General features: G+C 36.2%; 1 pseudogene; it reads right to left on the reverse strand.

Annotated features, from left to right (window-relative positions):
• Positions 1-12,276, reverse strand: part of LOC124975280 (coiled-coil domain-containing protein 138-like) — a 105,201-nt pseudogene that overhangs the window by 77,050 nt on the left and 15,875 nt on the right.

Raw genomic sequence — 12,276 nt, forward strand, 5'->3', positions numbered from 1 at the left:
TGACAGTTAAAGCCCTACCATGTATAAATTAAATACCAAAAAAAAATAACGATTGACAAAACTGATTTACAAATATAACCATATCCTATGCTGCCTACAAAAATTCATTTCAAATATAAGTGTACATGCAGGTCAAAAGTAAAAACCAATGGAGAAAATATGCCATGTGAATATGAATCAAAGGAAAGCAGAAATGACTACATTAATATCAGTTAAAGTGATTTCATGAGCAAAAAAAATGACCAAAAAAGACTTTATATAACAATAAAAGGGTCAATCTATCAAGAAGACAAAACAATCCTAAATGTTTATGGACTGAGCAACAGAGATATAATATATGAGTTAAAAGTGAATGGAAATAACAAAAGAAACACTAATTCACTACTAAAGCTAGATACTTCTTTCAATTTTTTAAAATTTTACTTGTTCTAATTAGTTGCACATGACAGTAGATTGCATTTATACATTTTGAGATATTCAAAACCACCTCTTAACAATTGACAGAGGTAGATAAAATAACAATGAGGATGTAAAACAACTTATAATTATCAACAAAACAACCAAACCTGAAGAAACAGAAAGACCCATAACAGACTAAACAATTCAAGAGTCATGATATGAAAATAAAACATATCAAAATCTGTAAGACATGATTAAAGCAGAATGTATGGGGGAATATCACTAAATTAATAAATGTATATATTAAAAGAGGGAAAGTCTTGAATCAATAAGTTTTCACTTCAGTAACCTAGTAAAGGGAGAGCATAATAAACTCAAAGCAAGGAGAAGCAGGAAAATAATAGCAAGAAGAAATCAACAAAATTGAGAACAAAAAATGACAGAGAAATCAACAAAATGCATAGATAATCCTCTGGTAAAACAAAGAGAAAGACAAACTTCTAGGAAAAAAAATAAAGACCCAAATTTCCATATCTGGAATAAAATAGGGCTATCACTATTGACACTGAAGATTTGAAAAAGATAGTATTGTGATAAACTCTACACCAATAAATTTGTGTATACAAAATGGTTCAGTTCTTCAAAAAGCACAAACTACAAGTCAATAAAGTGAATTATATAATTATAACTATATAATTAGAATAGTCCTATAACTATTAAGAAAAATAAATTGAAAATTTAACTCCTCCCAAAAAAGAAATCTCTAGGTTCAAAGTGTTCACTTGCAGAAGTCTACCCAATATTTAAAGAATTAACACTAACTCTACAAAATTGCTTCCCGATGAGATAATTACCAGTTTTGTAAACCTAACATTACCCTGATACAAAACCAAAGCTCAAAACAATGAAAACCACAGACCAATATTTCTCATGAATGTAAATGAAGAATCCTTAACAAAATACAAACAGAATTCATCAATAAGCAAGAATTAAACATCACAACCAAATGGACTTTATGTCAGGAATGCACAGCTGATTGAATGCTTAAAAATCTATGTAACCTACCATATTAAGCAGTTAAAGATGAAAAACATTATATGAACTTACCAATCAATACAAAAAATTCATCTGAAAAAATTCAATAATAAACCCATTCATGATAAAACCTCTGAAAATAGGAATTGAGGGGAATTAACTCAAATTGAAAAAAATTCAACTATAAAAATACTATGTTAATGTTTACTTAATGACAACAGACTAATGGGTGCCCCCTAAGGTGGGGGACAAGGCAAAGATATTTGCTCTCAGCACCATGTACAATCAGTATAGTGCTAGAAATTCTAGCTAATGCAATAAACCATGAAAAGGAGCTAAAGGTATACATATCAAAAAGGAAAAAAAAAAACAAGAGATACTGTGTTTATATATGAGATACCATGACGATCTATGTAGATAATCCCAAGAAGTCTGTTAAGAAATTTCTAAAACTATTAATGTCTAAGTCCCAGAACACAAAATAAACAACAAAAAAAATCAATTATATTTTATATGCTATTGACAAACATATGGACATCAAAATTTAAAAGAATGCTAATTAAAATCACTTAAAAATTAAAAACTCAGCTGAAAACTCTTAAAGAGGAATTCTGTGCAGAAAACTACAGCACTAATGAGAAAAATTAAAGTACTAAATAAGTGAAGAGACAATTTGTGTTCATAAATTGGAAGATGCAACACAATAAAAAGTCAATTCTCAATTTGATATACAAGTTTAATGCTATTCTTATCAAAATCTCTGCAAGGCATTTTATAAATACAGAATATATATATATATATATATATATATATATATACAAAATCAAGGGAACTAAAACTGATTGAAGTATTACCTGAAAATAAGTTCCTATAGTAATTTACCTGTGTTCCACCATCTAGCTGCTGTAGAGATCAATATATAAATTTTACAAAAGGCTCATGAAGTTTGGCATTCACAAATGGCATCCACTGTAGCTGCTCTGTTATCATAGGTAAAAGCTAAACATAAAATGCTAAAAAATAGAAAGACACAGTAGTTTTAGATGTCTGGAATTACCTACCAAAATTTTCCAAAAATTACCTAAAGAGAAAATATTTTTTAATAAAAATCTCTCAAAATCTGCATATGCTACAGAATTTGGCAATGTGCACTTGAAATTTTAATTATGTACTGGGTACAATGGCAAGTGTCTGAATCCCAGTGATCTGGGGTCTGAAGCAAGAGGATTGCTAGTATAGGGAAGTCTCAGCAATTCAGTGGGACTATAAGCAAGGCAATGAGAGCCTGTTGGGAGAATAAAAAGCAGAAATGTCTGGGGATATAGCTGAGTGCTATTGTTCTCCTGGATTCAATCCCCAGTTACTATCCCCTCAAAAAACTTAAGTATGCATATTTGCTCTCATCTAGCAATAGCACATCAAGGGATTTAAAAGTTTAACCTTAATATACATACTCTTTGAAGCTTAAATGATAAAATAAACATATATCCTTTAAAAATGATAACCTAGATTTATTCCTATTATCATAGAATATTCCATAGCAAGCATAATATAGAATTCAATTTAAATAAAATGCCTATTTAAATTTATATTGATAAAGATATGTGAAAGGATATTTTCTAAAAATGTTAACAGATGGATTTTAATAAATTGAAGAGTATTTACTTTCCTCTTTACACATCTATATTATCATAATTAATGTGAATTTGTAAAAATAATTTAAAAATTTAAAAAGATGCTGATGACCTTTGCTTCAAAATAGGTCATTTTGCTAAATGACTTTAAAGACCATAAAGGTATATCCTAATGCTCTGATAAAATATCACTACTTCTGGAATTTAAGCAATCTAAGAAATCACCTAAAATATACCCCTGCAAAACCACATGTAGAAAAATATTTATTTATAACATCATAAACCTGAATATAACTTAATGTTTAACAGGGAAATTTTAAGTTAACTTTACATCCAATGGACTAAAGATTATGAATGTATTGTATATATTTATTTTCTGTATATGTATTAAGATGTTTCAATATCTTTAAAAAAGTCTTGTAGCTGGGGAAAGACTGCCCCTCTCTGAGCTAGCCAATTCTTAGAGACAACAAAAAGCACACTTGAAGATGCCTTTGAGCTAACCAATACAGAGTCAAACCTGCTCTGTGTGATCCATGCCTTAGAAAAATTATTCTAGCTAGCCACTCCTATTCACCCTGCCTAGTCTTTCCTTTCTAATTATTTCTCCTTGTTTCTGTCTTCTGGTTTTTGATCACTCTGGAGTCTCTCATGTGACTCTGCATAACCTGCAGTGTTTTCTGTCTCTAAGACCTGTGAATATATATACTCTGCTGTTGTTTTTTTTTTCTGAGTCTCTCTGCTTTCTCATGAAGCTGCATCTGACTGAGAATATTATAAAAGAATACAAATTTTGTGTGCCTGTAATCCCAGCAGCATGGGAGATGAGGCAGAAGGATCCTAAGTTCAAAGTCAGCCTCAACAAAAGTGAGGCACTAGGCAACTCAGTAAGACTCTGTCTCTAAACAAAACACAAAATAGGACTGGGGATGTGGTTCAGTGGTCAAGTATCCCTGAGTTCAATTCCCAGTAAAAAAAAAATACAATGAGCAAATAGAAACATATTACTGATAAATTAAATAAAGCAAATCCAGGATACAAAATCATATATACAACCACAGACATGACTAATAAGCTATGAAAATAAACATTAGTTTCAAAGTGCATATTTGATCTCTTGATGCAAGATGTGGTACTTTCTCATTTTGAATTATTCTCTCTCTTCAGATTCTGTGATATAAATTTCTCCTGGTTTCCCTTCTACTTCTCTGGCTACTACTTACCAGTCTCTTTTGCTTATTTATTCTCATTTGTCTTACTGTTAAATATTGGAGTTACTCAAGATTCAATATTAGCTACCATAAATTGATGATGTTGAGAGCAGGGTGGTATCTGTGCTGCTAACTGTCTCAAGGACAAACAGGACTGCTGGGCCCCTGTGCTTACCAAGGTTGTTAAGAGATATTTGTCCGAGGAATGTGCAGTTGCCTGGAGACCTTATCCGTCAAGGACGAGAGCAGGGCCTAGCCCCGACTCAGCTCCTGAATAGTTCACCCCTTCCCTCCTCCCTTCTTCCTCTAGGACCGTCCAGTTCTGGCCGGACCCAATGAAAATCAAATAGATTGACCGGACCCAACCAGGGGAGGTTTAGCTGTTCGAATGTTAGCCAATTAGAAGAACACTGTAAAACTGCTTGCTTTTCCTTATAAAAACCCTGCTGACGAGGGCTCGGGGCCTCTCCTAGCGTCGTTGATTAAGGACGCAGAGGACCGGGTTCGAACTCGCTAATAAATGACTCTTTGCCTCTTGCATTGATCGTGGTCTCTGGTGGTCCTTGTGGGATCTCAAGCCTTTGGGCACAACATATGGGGGCTCGTCCGGGATCCCCAAGCCCACCCAGACACCTGATCATAGAGTCATAAGTGACATCTTCCACCGGTGAGTAAGGCATTGCCGTGTGTTTTCTGGTCTGAATTGCCTGCAGGCTCTGGTTCTGGGCTGGCACAGTCCTGGCGGACGCGCTATAGGACCCCAGCAGGGTCTCGGGAGACGTCCCCTCGACCCATCTGGTGACATTTGTCACATCTGAGCAGCGGGTGCTGCATTCTGGCGAGTCATCGCATCTGGTGACATTATTGTCACATCTGAGCAGTGGGTACTGCATTCTGGCGAGTCATCGCATCTGGTGACATTATTGTCACATCTGAGCAGTGGGTACTGCATTCTGGCGAGTCATCGCATCTGGTGACATTATTGTCACATGTGAGCAGTGGGTACTGCATTCTGGCGAGTCATCGCATCTGGTGACATTATTGTCACATCTGAGCAGTTTGTGCTGCATTCTGGGTGAATTTGTCACTTCTGAGCAGCTTGTGCTGCACTCTGAGCAGTTTGTGCTGCATTCTGGGTGAATTTGTCACTTCTGAGCAGCTTGTGCTGCACTCTGAGCAGTTTGTGCTGCATTCTGGATAAATTTGTCACTTCTGAACAGCGTCTGCGCTGCTTCTGAGCAGCTTCAGTATTGCATTCGGACGACTGGCCGCATCTGGTTAACTCTTTGTCCCATTTGGGCTTTGTGTGGCACCTGGGAAACTACAAAATACCAGCTAGCCAATTTTTGATTTAGCATGCTATGTGTCTGTCTGTTTGTGTATTGTACTATATGGTCTTTACTCTTGCCTTCTGTTAAATTCTTCATTGTGTTAATCCGATCTTAGGCTTAGGGATACTCATTGCAGGGTACTTTACAGTCCTTCTCCTTGTTCCTGAGAGATTTGTTTACTCCAATCCCCCTAGGCAGAGAGCTCAGCAGCTCCATTCCTCAAAAGTAGTGAGAAATAATGTTTTGTTATTTTCTGCATTCAAACCTAACCTGATTTCTCAACCAGGAAAAAAAGGGTTAAAAAGTCCTGGGTAATCCCCCCTCCCCTCTGCCTGGCCTTGTCAAAGCCTGCTCAGCGGGAAGGGGGGGGGTAACCTGAAGAAAAGAAAAAAAAAAAGGTGTCCATTTTAAACTTCTGGGCTGTACACAGAACTAACTTATTCTCTAGGATTCTTGTTTTGTTCTGTTTTTCTTTAATGCTGTATCTTTGAGCTCACAATTTTGATCCTACAGACCTAGGTTAATGATTTTTGATCAGTTCTTTTCATCCAACTCGAGTTATTTTTAAACATCTGCTACATTGCAATGGAGATAAATATTACAAGGCCTTTAGTTTTGTGTTAAATATAAGCGCGCATAAAAATTAAATTTTTTAAATGGATCCAAATACTTTTGATTCACGTGATTTAAAGGTTCAATTCAAATTGGGTAAACTAATGAAAGTAAAATGTCTTTGAAAATAACTCACAAGTCTCTAGGTGGTCAAGCAAATAAAATATTGATGTTAATAAAATGTCTAATATCAATTGTTCCTAGAACTTTTCTTCAACAGGAAAGAGACAGCAAATACTGTTCAGGACACTTGCCTGCTTTCTTGGTTTTTACAAAATAAGTGAATTAGAGTTAACATGTATGGGATTACTCAAATGTGTTTGTTGGTGACATCTGATTAATTTGCAAAATTAAAATGCTCATTGTTAAATAACATCAAGTACTCTTAACCCCTCAAATTCCATGGGGCATCATACTTAAACATTATTGGTGTTTTCATAGGTTGGTAAATTAAAAAAAGTTTAAAATTGCTTTGTGTCATTACTAAAAACAAGGTTATTAGGAGTTATGTTCTAACAGATAAAACCTCAACTCGGAGAGTGAGTGTTCCATCTGCTCCCTTACCACTTCCCCCTGCTCCCCCTCCAGTTCTGCAAAGCTCCAAGGAGCTCTTAGACTTGGATTTAGAGCTACCATCTCCCCTTTCACTGTGTTTCAGTTAGAGTTGTTTCAGAATGTGAACAGAAAGGGGTCAACAGGTAGGGAAGAGAGAATAAAAGGTTCTGGGTTTGGAAATATATTTAATAAAAAAAAAATGTTTCTGGGTAAGAAAGTGCCTGTGTGATGGAATACATGAGGGTCTAAGTAAGTGCTAAGAAAGTCTGTGTGTAAGTAAAGGGCAAGTTTCAACAAGTCTGTGTGTAACTAAGTTGGTTGTGTGTATGTGAGACAGCTAAAGCTATTTAAGATTTTTCCTAAGGTGAAATACTAATGTTCTGATATAAGCCAAAGTTTAAAATATATGGTAAAATAACAAGGATTTCTTAGAAACACTAATTTACTCTTAACTTTGTGTCTATTAAGTTTTATTTTTTTAAAACAATTAGTCTTAAAAATTGGGGTTTATACAATTATGGTTAAACAACTGTTAAGAGTATTGTATTGTGTTACAGAGTCTAAATTTTTCTTTAAAAACTGAATTTAGTAAGATTAAAGTGTCAAGGTAACTGTGAAATGGTCACTCCTTGTATATTAAATGTATTCATATTTTCCAGGTATACAAGTTTTTAAAGCAGGAAATCTGTCAAGCTGCTATTCTCCAGAATAAACTTGTCTGTACTGGTAATATTAAACTTAAAGAGTAAATTTTATTGGGGATTTACTTCTATCATTTAATGTTCTATTATGGGACATATTATCAGTAAGGTATATGTAAAATTGGTTACTTATTTCACTGAGATAAAAATTTAAATGTAAATGTATATCTAAAAGTTAGTGACAGCCTGATTTGTTTAAAGGTTCATATTGTAGAAGGTAAAAGCATTTTGCTACACAAAAGAAAAGTTAAAAGCTCTCTCAGCCTTTCTTTGATTGATTCCTGTTCTGGATATAATGTTAGACTGTGTTAACTAATATTCATAGGGACTCAGAAATCAATATATGTAAACTTCTTAAAATGACATTTAAGAAAGAGTATAATGCTCAATAGCAAAAAATGGGACAACAATGACTGAGATTGGGGTCCCTGACTTCATGACTGTAGCATGCCTGGTGCCTGGGAGTGTTCCTGTGTAGGAGCACAAGATGCCTAACTGCTGTGGCAGTAGCCTCCCTGGGGAGGCTCTGTACAGGAGTCCTATCAGCTCTTACATTGATATCAGGCACACAGTTCTTGGGCAGAAAGAAATTGTTTTGTTAGATAACCAGTGTTTCATCAGTTCCCTTCTCTAGTTCCTGCCCACCTTACAGTAACTTTGGACAGTGGACTTATTTGAGAGCTACACAGAGTTCCTAACATTGCACTTTGCAGTTGTGGGAAAAGTTATGTAGATGGTCTAGTCTCTGTAACTCTCCTGAAAACAAAGAATAATGCTTACATAGTCTCTAAAATAATAAGACATGTATAAAGATTGCTAACATAACTCTTTAGGTCTACATTTCCATCAGAGAATAGAGCTCCATCTGATCTCAGCTTAATCTTCAAAATCTGTGTTTATAAACCTTTATTTTCTAAAACTCCTTTGACCCTCACTGAACTTGAAAATTTGGTCATGCTGGTCATGGCAAAAGGGGCAAAAATTAGTTGTAGGATTAGAACACGCAACCTAGGTAACTTGTGATAATAAGCCATCACCTAACAGATAGTGGTAACAGATATCAGAACAGATAGTGGTAATTTCCAGAACTAATGCAGACTCCAGTTAGATAAAAGGGTAAATAACTGTAAAGTTATGGACATTAAAGTTAAAGCCCAGTACTCTTACTTTATGACTGGTGAAACTGGCTTGCTGGATGATTAAGATCAAACTTAGAGATTGGAATTAAATACAGAAGGCAAGATAGGCCAATATTTGGATCTTTTGTCCTCAGTCAGCCTGAGCCCACGAACAAGAGAACTTCTCTAAGGAGCTTTGCAACTCTGTGTCACACAACCTCCTGATCAAGGAGATTGTTGAGACTAGAGGATGAAAATCGCTCAGTGCATCTGCTGCAGAGGAGGGTCATGGAAAAAAAGGAGACACCCCTATGCTTCCAAAGGAAGTCACCTCATCAAAGAGACCCTGCCTAACCAATGGCACTGGTGGAGCTAAGAAGCTGCTCTTAAGTTCTCTACGAGTGGCCCCTGTGGGAACTCAGCTAACTCTTTAACAAGACAGGAACCAGGTCAATTTGACCAACCTGATGTTAGACACCCAGCAAAACAGTTAAAACCAAAATATAACCATTCTTGGGCATTTAAGAGAAATAACAGTTAAATGTAACTTAAGATGTACACTTGTGTTAGTCCACTAGAATAAAAACTGGAAGCTACAAATGAAAAAAAGATTCTTCAGCAAATGTGCCTGATAACTATCAAGAGAAACTGCCAGAGTCAGAAGTTTTTAGTCAGTTTAAGGCCTACAGACCTTCCTAAGCTATACAGGTAGACTTGATCTATGTTTGCTCGTATGATTACCTAGCCCTAAGTAACAGAAGTATAGAGCTCTCTACTAAACACAGGTTATACCAATAAAGGAATATTTTACAAAAATCAGATGACATTAAGTAGCTTAACTATATTTTTGGGGATATCTATGACATTAAAAGTTACATGTTGTGTTTACATTCCTGATAACCTGGACAATGTTAAAGTTCTCAAATAAAGGCCTTGTCCTTTCCAGCCTTTGCTAGGTCTAGTTATGGGAACAATTTCTCAGTTCTTCCACCTCCTGGTGAGAGATTAACTTCTGTCATTTTCATGATACTCAGTGGCATGCTCCAGATGCTGCAACATTTACTTTGTACTAATTTCATTTCAGTACTCATGTCTTTTTGTTTTTCTATCATAGAAGCACCTACCCCCAGATGAGTTTACAGCCTGCTCTTCCCCAACCAGACTTCTACCTTGGACCCCTCAGTTGACCCGATTTTAAAAAGGGAACTCCAAACTGCTTGCCCCACACTGCCCACTTCCAGCTCGAAGAAGTCAGATTGGTCATCGCCCATTTTCCCTACAGCAGTGAAGGAGTTCCTAGTATTAGAGGGGTAAATGAAGTCAGAATAAAGACAGGTAGTTAGTGTAGAAATAGGGAATCGGGTCAATTTGAGGAAATGAAGCCATGAAGCCATCTGCCTTTGGAAGTTGGAGACTGCCCCTGGAAGAATAAAATGTCAAGGATCTCTGGAGCTCATTAATTACCAAATTTACCTGACTTTAAAGACTGTAAGCAAGGAGGTCTATGTGCAGCTCTGGGAGAAAAATGTTGGTTTTATGCTAATCATTCTGGAGTAGTGAGGGAATCCATGGCAAAAGTCAGAGAAGGACTAACAAACAGAAAGAAAGAATGGAAAGCTAGTCAGAACTGGTTTAAATCCTGGTTCAATTTTTCCCCTTGGTTAACTACTCTGGTGTCCACTACAGTGGGACCCCTAATATTGTTGTTACTAGCTTTAACTATAGGACCTTGTATAATCAATAAGTTAATTACTTTTGTTAAAGATAAAATAAATACAGTACAGCTAATGGTGCTAAAGGCCCAATATCAGCCCATTAAGCAGCAAGAATTAGAACAGTAGAGACCCAAGATTGGCTCTCTAAATGTTCTTGGAAAGGGGGGATGTTGAGAGCAGGGTGGTATCTGTGCTGCTAACTGTCTCAAGGACAAACAGGACTGCTGGGCCCCTGTGCTTACCAAGGTTGTTAAGAGATATTTGTCCGAGGAATGTGCAGTTGCCTGGAGACCTTATCCGTCAAGGACGAGAGCAGGGCCTAGCCCCGACTCAGCTCCTGAATAGTTCACCCCTTCCCTCCTCCCTTCTTCCTCTAGGACCGTCCAGTTCTGGCCGGACCCAATGAAAATCAAATAGATTGACCGGACCCAACCAGGGGAGGTTTAGCTGTTCGAATGTTAGCCAATTAGAAGAACACTGTAAAACTGCTTGCTTTTCCTTATAAAAACCCTGCTGACGAGGGCTCGGGGCCTCTCCTAGCGTCGTTGATTAAGGACGCAGAGGACCGGGTTCGAACTCGCTAATAAATGACTCTTTGCCTCTTGCATTGATCGTGGTCTCTGGTGGTCCTTGTGGGATCTCAAGCCTTTGGGCACAACAATGACTAATGTTTATATATATTTATATATATATATATATCAAACCTATCGAAGAGTTCTGGGTCTCTCATGTCAATAGCTTCTAGACACAATCCATTTTGCTATTTCAAAGTCATCTCAAAATCAACATATTCAAAAGAAATTTGTCTACTTACTTAGATTTCCCCCCTAATAATACCTACTCTGAGTTACTGCTATCAGCATTCATACAGTTGCAAAATTTATAAACCTGAAAGTCAACCTTGACACTTCAATTCTTACATGGAATCCATTAACAAGTCCCATCAATTTTATCTCATTTCAAAATAGTCCAGATCTTATTCTATACCCACCCTCTCAATTTAAATTGTTACTATATTTCACCTTAAGAGTTTCTTAATTATTCTCCCACCATAGACATGTGATTGACTCCAATCCTACCTCCATGTAAAAGTCAGTATAATCATTTGGAAGAATAAACCTGATACTATTTTCTCCCTCAATGTTCTTCACTGGTTTCCTACTAGTGTTAAGGTATCATTTCCTATAATTCAAACAATAAAACCTCAAACAAAGAATGAAAAAATTACAGACATTCCATAATTTAAAAATGTCCAAATAGTACTTTTATGGAGACTTTCATGCATAAATGCAATTTGATAACCATATACTCTTTTAAGATCACAATCTCAGTAAAATTTTATGTGTCAAACTCTTCCACCTCATTTTAATATGTGACTGACTATAAAGCATTCCTTCCAGGAAACAGGTTACATAACTCTACAAGGAAGCATTCAGAATAATTAAGACTATAAGATATTCAACAAATTCAGACTCTTCAACATAATAACAAAAAACATGAGAAGGAGAAGAAAGGAGATGGTAAATTGTTCAAAATATAGACTTAGGAGACACAAAGAACAAGAGCACTGTGTAGCCCTGGTTATATTATTTTGGTTGGGGTAGTAGGTTTTATAGCAATAACTTTTTTGAGACATAATTTGTAACTGAGGGAAAACCTAAATAAACTCTCCAGCTTCACTTACTTCCAGTTGACTTTAAAAATCACCAATTTTGAAGGTCCAATCACACAAATGATCAATATATTATTAGTCTTTCACTAGCTGTGCTGTGGATGGTGCCTATGGCATGTGGGTTTATGATGATAACTGTTGCCTATATTACCTTTCAAGGACTTGAAGGCTGCTTTTGTCAAAAGAACTAACTATTGGGCTAGGGTTGTGGCTCAGTGTTAGGGCACTTGACTAGCACATGTTAGGAACTGTGGTCTAGCCTCAGCAACACATAGAAATAAACAAAAATGTTG

The sequence above is a fragment of the Sciurus carolinensis genome, unplaced genomic scaffold (genome assembly GCF_902686445.1).
Source record: "Sciurus carolinensis unplaced genomic scaffold, mSciCar1.2, whole genome shotgun sequence".
Lineage (NCBI taxonomy): Eukaryota > Metazoa > Chordata > Mammalia > Rodentia > Sciuridae > Sciurus > Sciurus carolinensis.